Below are 9,658 nucleotides of genomic sequence, written 5' to 3'. Positions count from 1 at the left end.
GAGGGTGCCCCCGCCCCGCTGCCCCACTGCCCCTCTGCCCCATTGCCCCGCTGCCTCGCTGCCCCTCTGCCCAGCCCACTGATGGCAGCACCGCCCCAGCCTCCGGTCGGCGCCACCTGTAGGTCAGGACTTCCGCGCGGCCCCGCCCTCCCCGGCCCCGCCCAGCTATCCCATAAGCCTCCCCCTACCCAAGTCCTGGCCGCGCCCTGGCTCCCATTGGCTCCGCAAGTTCTGCCCTCCCACATCTAGACTCGGGAGGACGCACGACGCAAGCGCTAGGGGAGGGCCCCGCGGCGTTGCCATGGTTACAGGCGCCGCGCGCCGCGCGGGCCGGCGTGCGCTTCTGGGGTGGCGAGCGGGCTCCGGAAGTGTGTAGATGCCAGGGACCAGGCGATGCTTGCTGCTGGGGATGATGGCTTGCTTGGCCGGGCAACTAGTTCTGGCCTGGTCAGTAGGCGGCCGACATCCTGTCTGGGGCGGCATCCCACAGATGGTAAACGTACGTCCGCGCCTTTGGCGGGGCCGGTGGACATGAACCGGGGTGGGATCGGGGTTGGGGTGGTGGCCAGGGAGGGCTGTGGTGCCGGGGAGCGTGTTGGGGTGAGGCGGGGCAGGGCTTGGGCACAGCCTCAAGCTTTCCTCCCCCTCAGGCCCTGGGGCTGGGGCCGCGAGTCTGGGTCGCCATAGGTGGCCGCGGCCTCCCAGAACCCCCCGGGAAAGGCAGGCGGAGGACCCATCTTATATGAAGCGAGGCCTTACCCGGGTTTTGAAGAGCCCCAGAATCAGATGTTGGAATGGGGTGGTTTATCAGCCTTGTTTATCTGCAGGGAAATTTCAGTTCCATCCAGATATTGGTTCCTTCAGTCAACCTCAGGAATAAGACAAGGGTCAGTGCCAATAAGAAGTTATCTAGGGCTTGACTCAAAATAAACTATGCGGGGTGTTGGGGTGGTAGATGGGACCCTTTCTCTTGAAGTTAGCAGTCTTCTGGGATTAGAGGCACCGGCTGAGGGTTACATCCTCATCTGCAGTAATGGAGGTTTTGAGAGACACAGAGAATGGAGGGGTGTGGAGGCCGTAACTCATTACAGAACCCTTGCCTGGCTCTAGTGCAGAAGAGTCTCGCCTAGGATAGGGCAGCAGTTATCAAAGTGTATCCACGGCCACTGAGGTGCAAGACCATTTTCATAGAAACGCCAGGATGTCACCTGCCTTTTGCACACTCTTGCTCTCCCGAGTTCCTGTGGAGTTTTCCAGGGAAAACCTGGCCGGTGATATCACAAAACAGGGAATGCAGAGGCAGATAGGAGAATTCAGCTCTCACCAGTCCATAAGAGATTTGCAGAAATTAAAATCACTGCTATTCTTCTCACTAATGATTTTTGTTTTGAAAAATAGAATTATATTTTGTTTAAGAATATTAATGGTAACATACAGTAGATTGTTAATGTTTTTAAGTGAATTCATACACTTTTTCTAACGTCTTATTTAACTTCTAACACAGGAAATATTGATAGATTTAACTCACATAAATAACAGCCTTTTGGGGTTCTCAGTAATTGTTAAGAGTGTATAGGGTTCTGTAGAACAAGAAGTTTGAGAGCCCCTGGAGAACGGGTGCTCAGGTACTAGTCAGGTGCTTAGTGGTGTTAGACAGACGCCAAGATGTCTTCCGCAACTGTTCCGGAATTGAAGTAATTGGCGACATGGAGATGTGTGGGCAGTGCCTCCACTTTACAAACCAGAAGCTGCTGAATATGTCTGGAGTCTAGGCCATGGGCTGTGCAGGGATTCCCGTTTTATCTGTTCTATCTAAGCCGAGATTCCTGTGCAGAGGCCTGACCCTGAAGATCCGCTCTCCTTTGCTCCCTACCAGGTACCTTCTGTGTGACTTGATCCCTCCAGAGGGCATCAGCCTCAGTAGGAACGTCTGCATCCACATTGCCTTCCTCCTGAAGACCCTGCTGAAGATGGAGGAGTTGCTACTGGTGCTATCCCCTTGGGGCCACCTCTACCACTGGCAGAGCCCCGACATCAACCAGGTCTGGATTCCCTGGTCCGACTCCTTTGACCTCCTAAGTCTCAACAGAAACATCCCTGACATTGAGTACGAGAAGTTTATTGCTGGTGAGGTGGTGGTCATTTAACTGGGGCCAGGTGGTCGTTGTTCTGGTTCTGATCTGAACATCGGCCATATTACTTTGGGCTTTTCATTCTGCTTAGGGGCCCTGCTCATGTTTCCCACACTGCAGGTGAATTTGATTTTTCCATAGTATTTTCGGGAAATCAATTTGAAGTGTATGAGCTCTATGTCCCCTCACCCCTGTAAACCCTGGCCTCCTGGTGAGATGGAGCGGTGACAAGGAGGCCACTGCCATAGAGGCCTTGTCCCAGAAGGACTCGCTCCCTGTGCACTCAGGGCTGTTATTATCTGTAGGAAAACATGATGTGTGTGTAGCATGGGCCACGTGCTGGGGAAGATATGTAACTGCTCATCCAGTATAATTTGGTCCTGCTCAAGCTACTCATTTTAAGTTTTCTAAGAAGGAAGAGTTCAAGATTTTCTTTGAATAAAGGTATTTAGAGCTTATCAATTTTTTTTAAATTGAAATGTGGTTGATTTACAATGTTTTGTTAGTTTCAGATATAAAGCTCTTTTGTTAGTTTCAGGTATACAGCATAGTGATTCAGTTGTACATACACATAGCCTATTTTTTTCACGTTCTTTTCCATTATAGGTTGCAAGATACTGAATATTGTTCCCTGTGTTCTACAGTGAATCCTTGTCGTTTGTCTCTTTTACATATACTAATTTGTATCTGTCGATCCCAAATACCTAAGTTTGGTTTATAAGTCTGTGAGTCTGTTTTTGTTTTATAAATAATTTCATTTGTATCATTTTTTTTAAAATTCCACATATAAATGATATCATATGATACTTGTCTTTGTCTGACATATTTCGCTTAATGAGATAATCTCCAGTTCCATCCAAGTTGCTGTAAATGGCCTTATTTCCTTCTTTGTTATGACTGAGTAATATTCTGTTATATCTAAATACCACGTCTTTATCCAGTCATCTGTCAGTGGACTTTTAGGTTGCTTCTATGTGTTGGCCATTGTAAACAGTGCTCCTATGAACATTGGGGTGCAGGTATCTTTTGGAATTAAGGTTCCCTCTGGATATATGCCCAGGAGTGGGATTGCTGGATTAGATGATAAGTTTTTGTTTGTTTGTTTGTTTTTGTATTTTGAGGAATCTCCATACTGTTTTCCACAGTGGCTGCACCAAACTATATACCCACCAACACTGTAGGAGGGTTTCCTTTTCTCCACAGCCTCTCTGGCATTTATGGTTTGTGGTCTTTTGAATGATGGCCATTCTGACTGGTGTGAGATGATAACATTGTAGTTTTGAGCTGCATTTCTCTGATAATTGAGCAATATTGAGCATTTTTTATATGCCTATTGGCCATTTGTGTGTCTTCATTGGAGAATTGCTTGTTTAGTTGTTCTGTCCATTTTTGGATTTGGTTGTTTATTTTTTTCTTATTAAGTTGTATGAACTATTTATATAGTCTAGAAATTAAGCCATGGTCAGTCTCATCTTTTGCAAATATTTTCTCCCATTCCATAGGTTGTCTTTTTGTTTTACTTATGGTTTCTATTGCTGTGCAAAAGTTTATAAGTTTAATTAGGTCTCATTTATTTATTTTGGCTTTTATTTCTGTTGCTTGGGTTGCTTTGATTGCCCTAGGAAAACATTGCTGAGATGCATGTCAAATAATGTTTTGCCTATGTTTTCTTGTTAGAAGTTTATAGTGTCTTGTCTAATATTTAAGACTTTAAGCCATTTTGAGTTTGTTTCTTTTTGGTTTTTTTGCAACTCTATTGTATGCTTTTGATTTGTGGTTACCTTTTTCTTCAAATATATCAACCCATTACTATATCTATTTCCTTTAGACTGATAATCACGAAGGCTCCAACACATCCTAAGAATAACGACGAAAAAAAAAAGGAAAAAAATCTATATTTCCTTGCTCCCCTCTCCAATTCCCACATTTTTTTATTTTGATGTCCTTTTTCATTTTTACATCTTTATGTTTATTCTCTTGTAACTCGTTATTGCATTTCCAACTATGGTTTTCCTGTTTCTATAGCGTCCTGCTTCCTTTCTGTTTAGAATAGAACTTTTAATGTCTCTGTTAGGTTCAATATTGCTGAGTTATCTCACCTCCCCCCCCAGGCTTCTGAATACTCAGTCCAGGAAAGCTAAACCATTCTAGCCTTCATCGGTTCTGGGAAAGCAATCTTCAGAGTGGGAAAAAACATTGAAAAATAATATTCTGTGAGTTGCTTTCTACCCTTGCCCAGAGATGAGAAACATCTGAAGGTGGAGGAAAAAAGTTTTAGGTGGGAACACAAAGTCTTTTCTCCTTTTGCTTCTGAAGAAATGATTGCTTTTGTAATTAGTGATGATGCCCTTTAAAATGGTGAGATCGAGATTCCACAGCTTCAGCGCCTGTGAATAACCAGCTGGGAGAAAGCTCTCTAGGGCTCCTGCTGTGGGAAAGGCAGCCCCACTGAGCACTTGTTGTTCTCTATTCTTCCTGCGTCCACACGGGTTCACAAGGCACAGTGCAGGACAATGCAGTTACCCAAGGTGGATGAAGGGGAGACCCCTGCTGTGTGGCGAGCCACAGGAGCCCACAGTTGAAGGACAAACTGTAGAGTAGTGAGGCGGACATAGGAACAGAGGATGGTTGAGACCCAGGATAGTGTCCTGGAGTCCAGCAGCCAAGGTTGGTGGGGCAGATGGGGCCCTGGGTCATGGGCAGTCCTTGAGGGATCTGAAGCAAAGATAGGAACCAAGAGACTGGATTCGCGTGGGGATATGGTGCCCCTTGGAGGCTGCGGGGCAGCTCAGCGAGCCCAGGGGGAGCGGGCACTTCCCCAAAGCTGGGTTGACAGGTCACAACCAACTCACTGGGGACCGAGAGGCACTGAGTCATTTTTAAATTTTTGTCCCTCTTCCTGGAAAAGAAACTGCTGCCTGTTAAATAGCCTGGGTCATTAGTGAGAATTAAAGACATGAAGCAAGATTGCCTCAAAAGTCATCCATTGTGTAGTTGTTAATAAGGGTCAAATGCAAACTTGAATACATGAAATGAAACATTCATCAGAGGATTTTAAAATCCTTTAAAATAAAAATTCTTGCTGCCTTTGTTCTTCATTTCACGGTTCACTTGGTGACATTAATAGTAAACAAAGCAACAACAAACCCTTACAGAACTCTGTCCTGCTGTTGCAGGAACGCTGTGTTCACGACAATTCAATGAGTTGGCACCACTATGACTTCCACTTTAAAGGTAAGGACATTCATTAATCACAGTGCTAATAAATGGCAGAGCTGGGATTTGAACCCAAGCTGTCTGGCCCCAGAGGCCCCTCTCAGCCCTTGCAGCTCATCACTTGGCATGCCCAACACAGACCAGCATTTAAGAGCAGCGTTACCTTGGCAAAGGCTGCTTCACCGCTTGGTCTCTGATTCCTCATCTGTAGAATGGGGGTGTGGGCAGTGAACTCTCTGAGCTCAGTGGTCACTTCCTCCAGCTCTGCTATTCTACTGCTTTGAGTTAGTTTGGTAAGTATCCGAGCCCCTACATGGCCCACACATGGGCTGGGACTTTGCTAGGCCCTGAGTTACGGAGAAAAGTAAGATCAGCCTGCTTGTCCGAGGAGCCTGTGTCCCTCCACGGGAAGCAGCTGCGAGGCCCAGGCTCCCTCACTGGCAGTTTGGGACTGGGCAGGAAAGTCTGATAAGAGACGATGGAGGCAGAACCCCTCCGGGAATAGTGGTGGCCACACAGCTCTCAGGAGCGAGAGCCTCTGTCCAGGCTCCTGAGAGGGGTGTCCTCATGAGGCCAGTAGTTTCCCCAACCTAAGCCCTCAGGACAAACTTCCAGCCACCCCCGAAGTGTCAGTATAGAGCCAGTCCATCCTCATCACTGTGCCTCTGTGTTCATTTTTCCTGGGGCCTCTCTTCCCCCTACACCCAGAAGACATTTCTCCCTCTCTTCTCTGAGTGTCTGCTCACTTCACCCGTGGTCCCTGCTTCCTGGGTAACCATCTCTGGAGTTGACGCTTTGCCCCCACACAACCCCCTGTTTGATCAGGTGCCTGGATTGACCTCCTTGTGCTCACTTTCCAACTTCAGATCATTGCTCCTCCTCTCGGGAGCACATAGAAAACCCAGATCCTTTCCTAGCAGTGCCTGCCACCCTGGCCTCCCTGCTCATCTGCCTCAGTCAGGAGCACCTGGACCACCAGCTCTGTATTCCCTCACCTCCTACCAGCAAGACTTCAAAGTTCATTCTCCCTCCACCACCCAGTATTGGAATTTTAGGGTCTTCTTCTCCGTCAGCCTGAGCCAGCCACCCCACATTCACCCTATCCCCAGGCTCATACCCGGGCTTGTCTCCTTCCAGGGTCAAGCCTCTCTCCTTCAAGTGCCCACCTCTAGCCGACCAGCTGCTTCTCCACCTGCCACCCTGGCCCTCTTTCACCCTCACTGGGGCATCAAGCACTGACTCCTCTGCTTTCCTGCCTGTCCACGTTCCTCTTTCTTCCACTTCCCCACCTTCCAGCTCTGCATCCACAGTCAGCACTCTCTTTATGACAAACAAAACCCCCTTGACCCTTGATCTTTCCACTTCCTCACCAGGACGACTTCCATCTCGGTTCACCCAGCTCTATTTGTTCTGAGCCTGCAGGCAGCAGGCTCTCCCAGCACAGATTTCTAAGACTACAAATCAATGCCCAGCATGTTGCCACTGCCAGGCAATCCTCCAGGATTTCTCTAGTGAGCACATTTCCCCACTTATCACTCAGTTGTGTCAACATTCTCTGCTCTCTGCACACCTCTAAGCTTTCCTCTGTCTCTTCCCTGACTCCCAGCAGATGGCCTTGCCTCCTGCTTCAGAGAGAATGACATGTTACTGGAAAGGAACTCGCTCACCTGCAGCAAATTTGCTCACCTCACCTTTTATCTGTCTCTCTCCCACCTGGACTCTAGCTGTAGTTGTTCTTAATTTAGTGAGTTTAGTTGACATATATATATATATATACACAGTTAAAAGCATAGCACACAATAGGCTACCTTCTAGGGCTTACTTTTTCAATTTAACATAGAGTGTATGATTCATCCAATTAGTTGCATGTACCTGCAGTTCATTTGTTTTAACTGATCTTAAATATTGTGTGTATGAAAATAACACCAGAGAAGGGTAAGCCAGGATTCAGGATGCTGGTTACTTTATGTGAGAAGAGGCCAAGGGCAGGATAGGGAAAAAGGACACAGTATGTCAATGTCAATATTCCTGTTATGATGCTAGGTGATATGTTCATAACTGTGTCTTATAATATTAATTTTAATACGTAAATACTTCTGACAGGCACCTAAGATGAGAATGTGTCATGAACCGAGACATACAATGGGTAAAATTACATCATTATTGTTATGTAATCTTGTTATATTATATGTTAATCATAATCTTACATTATTTGTTATGCGTTATATATTATATAGATGCATAAATTATATATTATGTATATAAACATTACATATGTATTATATATGATCTGCTAATGAACAGAACATAATATGCTAGTATACCTTCTGTTATGTGTTATTTAATAAATAATAACATACTATATCCTGTTATATGACATGGCACATAATCTCTAATAAAGTAAGAAATCTATCAATTATATTGTTAATTAGTAAAATTTAAAAAAAAATAGCCCGCAACTTTTAACGCCGACACCGCTCCAGCTCTCACTGTCTTTTCTCTTCCCTTTTATGGTAGAGGTCTTCACAGTGCTATCCGTTCCCCCTTTCATCTCCTTATCCTGAACTTTCCTCCTCCTCCCTTCCCATGCTGCCTTCTGCCCCGGGGTCCCTCTAGTCACCAGCGGCCTCTGGGGCACTGATTTCCGGGCAAGGTCTCAGGCCCCAGCTCACCTGCCTGTACGCCGCCTCTGCCACCGCTGGTGGGGGCGGGGTGGGGGCAGAGTGCACCTGTTGTCCTGGAAGAGAACACAGCAGACTCCATGACCAGCAGCAGGTGTGGCCGGGACCTGCAGGACTTGGGGGAGAGCCAGACTGTCTGCATCCAGACCGGGGGCACTTGGAGTGTGAAGAAACCCAGTCCTCAGTGCCCCTGAAGTGAGGAAAACACCCTCAGGTGAGTTAAAGTGCTTATGACCTAGGTCTGTTGGCTGGAAAGGACAAACGGGCCCCTAAGTGGAGGGTAGTTGATGTTCCAGGCCCCACGAAAGCCCTAAGGGCTGGCTGCGAACCAGGCTGGACGCTCCACTGGACCCAGTGCACCCTCGGGGGTGGGGCCTTCGGGAACAAGCAGAAAGCCCTCGGTCTCTGGGGGGAACGCGGCAGTGTAGGAGCATCCCTGCAGCGAGTAAAGTGACGTCAGGGCCTGTGGGATCTGTTTTCATGGCCACATCGAGCCTCAGCAGAAGCCACAGCAGGAGTGGATTCCTGTCTCTCCAGCTGTCATCCTCGTGTCTGAGTGCCAGGCTTCAGACCCGATTCCCTGGGGCGCTAGGACAGTTATAGACAGAGGCGGCTCTGGGAGGCCTCTAGAGGGCGATACTGGCCTTCCTGCCGACACGATTACACGAAGATCAAACAATCCATCGATGGGAAGAAAATAAGAACCATGGTCACATCTGGATCCCAAGCTTAGACGTGGTGCATGGGTGACAGTTATCAACAATCCAGCGAGGTTCTGGCCAGAGTTAGAGGCCAGGGCAGCAAGCCGGGAGTGACACTGAGGAGCATCATTGTGCAGAGGCTGGGCTGGGGGTCTGCAGGCTCCTCCCAGGTGAAGCCTCAGTGTTTGGGAGGTGGCTAACATGCCTCCTTCGTGTCACCAGCAAGTGATGCCACCTGCGGAAAATCAGCTGTAATCCTGAGATGGGTCAGCCCTGGGTGATGTGATACAAGCTCCTACAAGAGGGGGCGCCAGATGGACAGTGAACCAACAAACAGGCTGAGGAGATTCCCACCTGTGTTTATCGTGCTTTGGTAGCCAAGAATGAGGAGAGAGTTGAATGGCTCACCATGAATATTTTAACAACTTAAGAGGGTTCCATGTCTCACTGCATTTAAGTATCACCTGGAGGAATTCAGGCAGTGTTTAGACCCAGGGGAAGCTAACGGCCTCTCGGTTCTTCATCAACCTGCAAACCCACCAGCCCTCTATGGCCAGACCTTGGCAAGTGCCTTCCCTTGTTATAATAAAACCCTTCGCACGCACGCCTGTGGTAAGATTTTTTTATTAATGGGAATGAGGATACCTTACATCCTCCTCAGAACTTCCTTATGGCTTCTCGCCTTAGACCCCGGCAAGGGGACCCGCTGCCCTGGGTCCTGCACTGCAGAGGGTCCCCCTGGCCCTGACACTTCATCTGGCCACGCCCTCCATCAGGTGGGGCCAGCAGGGCCAAGGGGACAGGGTCATTGGCTCCATCCCGTACTCTAGAATCCCAGGACCCCGAATACCCTGCCTCAGCAGCCCCTTACCCATTTCTAGTGCCTGCACCGTCTCTCCCCGGAGTTCAGATTCCCAGGACTCACAGA

At 48.0% G+C, this 9,658-nt stretch overlaps 1 long non-coding RNA gene across 1 annotated transcript; it reads left to right on the top strand.

The window, feature by feature from the left end:
- Positions 1 to 305: 305 nt before the first annotated feature.
- Positions 306 to 9,264, top strand: LOC140699121 (uncharacterized). Its single transcript, XR_012077120.1, has 5 exons — positions 306 to 499; positions 1,877 to 2,042; positions 5,309 to 5,366; positions 7,866 to 8,243; positions 8,953 to 9,264. It is a non-coding gene; the product is annotated as an uncharacterized lncRNA (long non-coding RNA).
- Positions 9,265 to 9,658: the final 394 nt, after the last annotated feature.

The sequence above is a fragment of the Vicugna pacos genome, chromosome 11 (assembly GCF_048564905.1).
Source record: "Vicugna pacos chromosome 11, VicPac4, whole genome shotgun sequence".
Lineage (NCBI taxonomy): Eukaryota > Metazoa > Chordata > Mammalia > Artiodactyla > Camelidae > Vicugna > Vicugna pacos.
The sequence above is the reverse complement of the archived record's forward strand: the minus strand, read 5'-3'. Positions and strand labels throughout refer to the sequence as shown.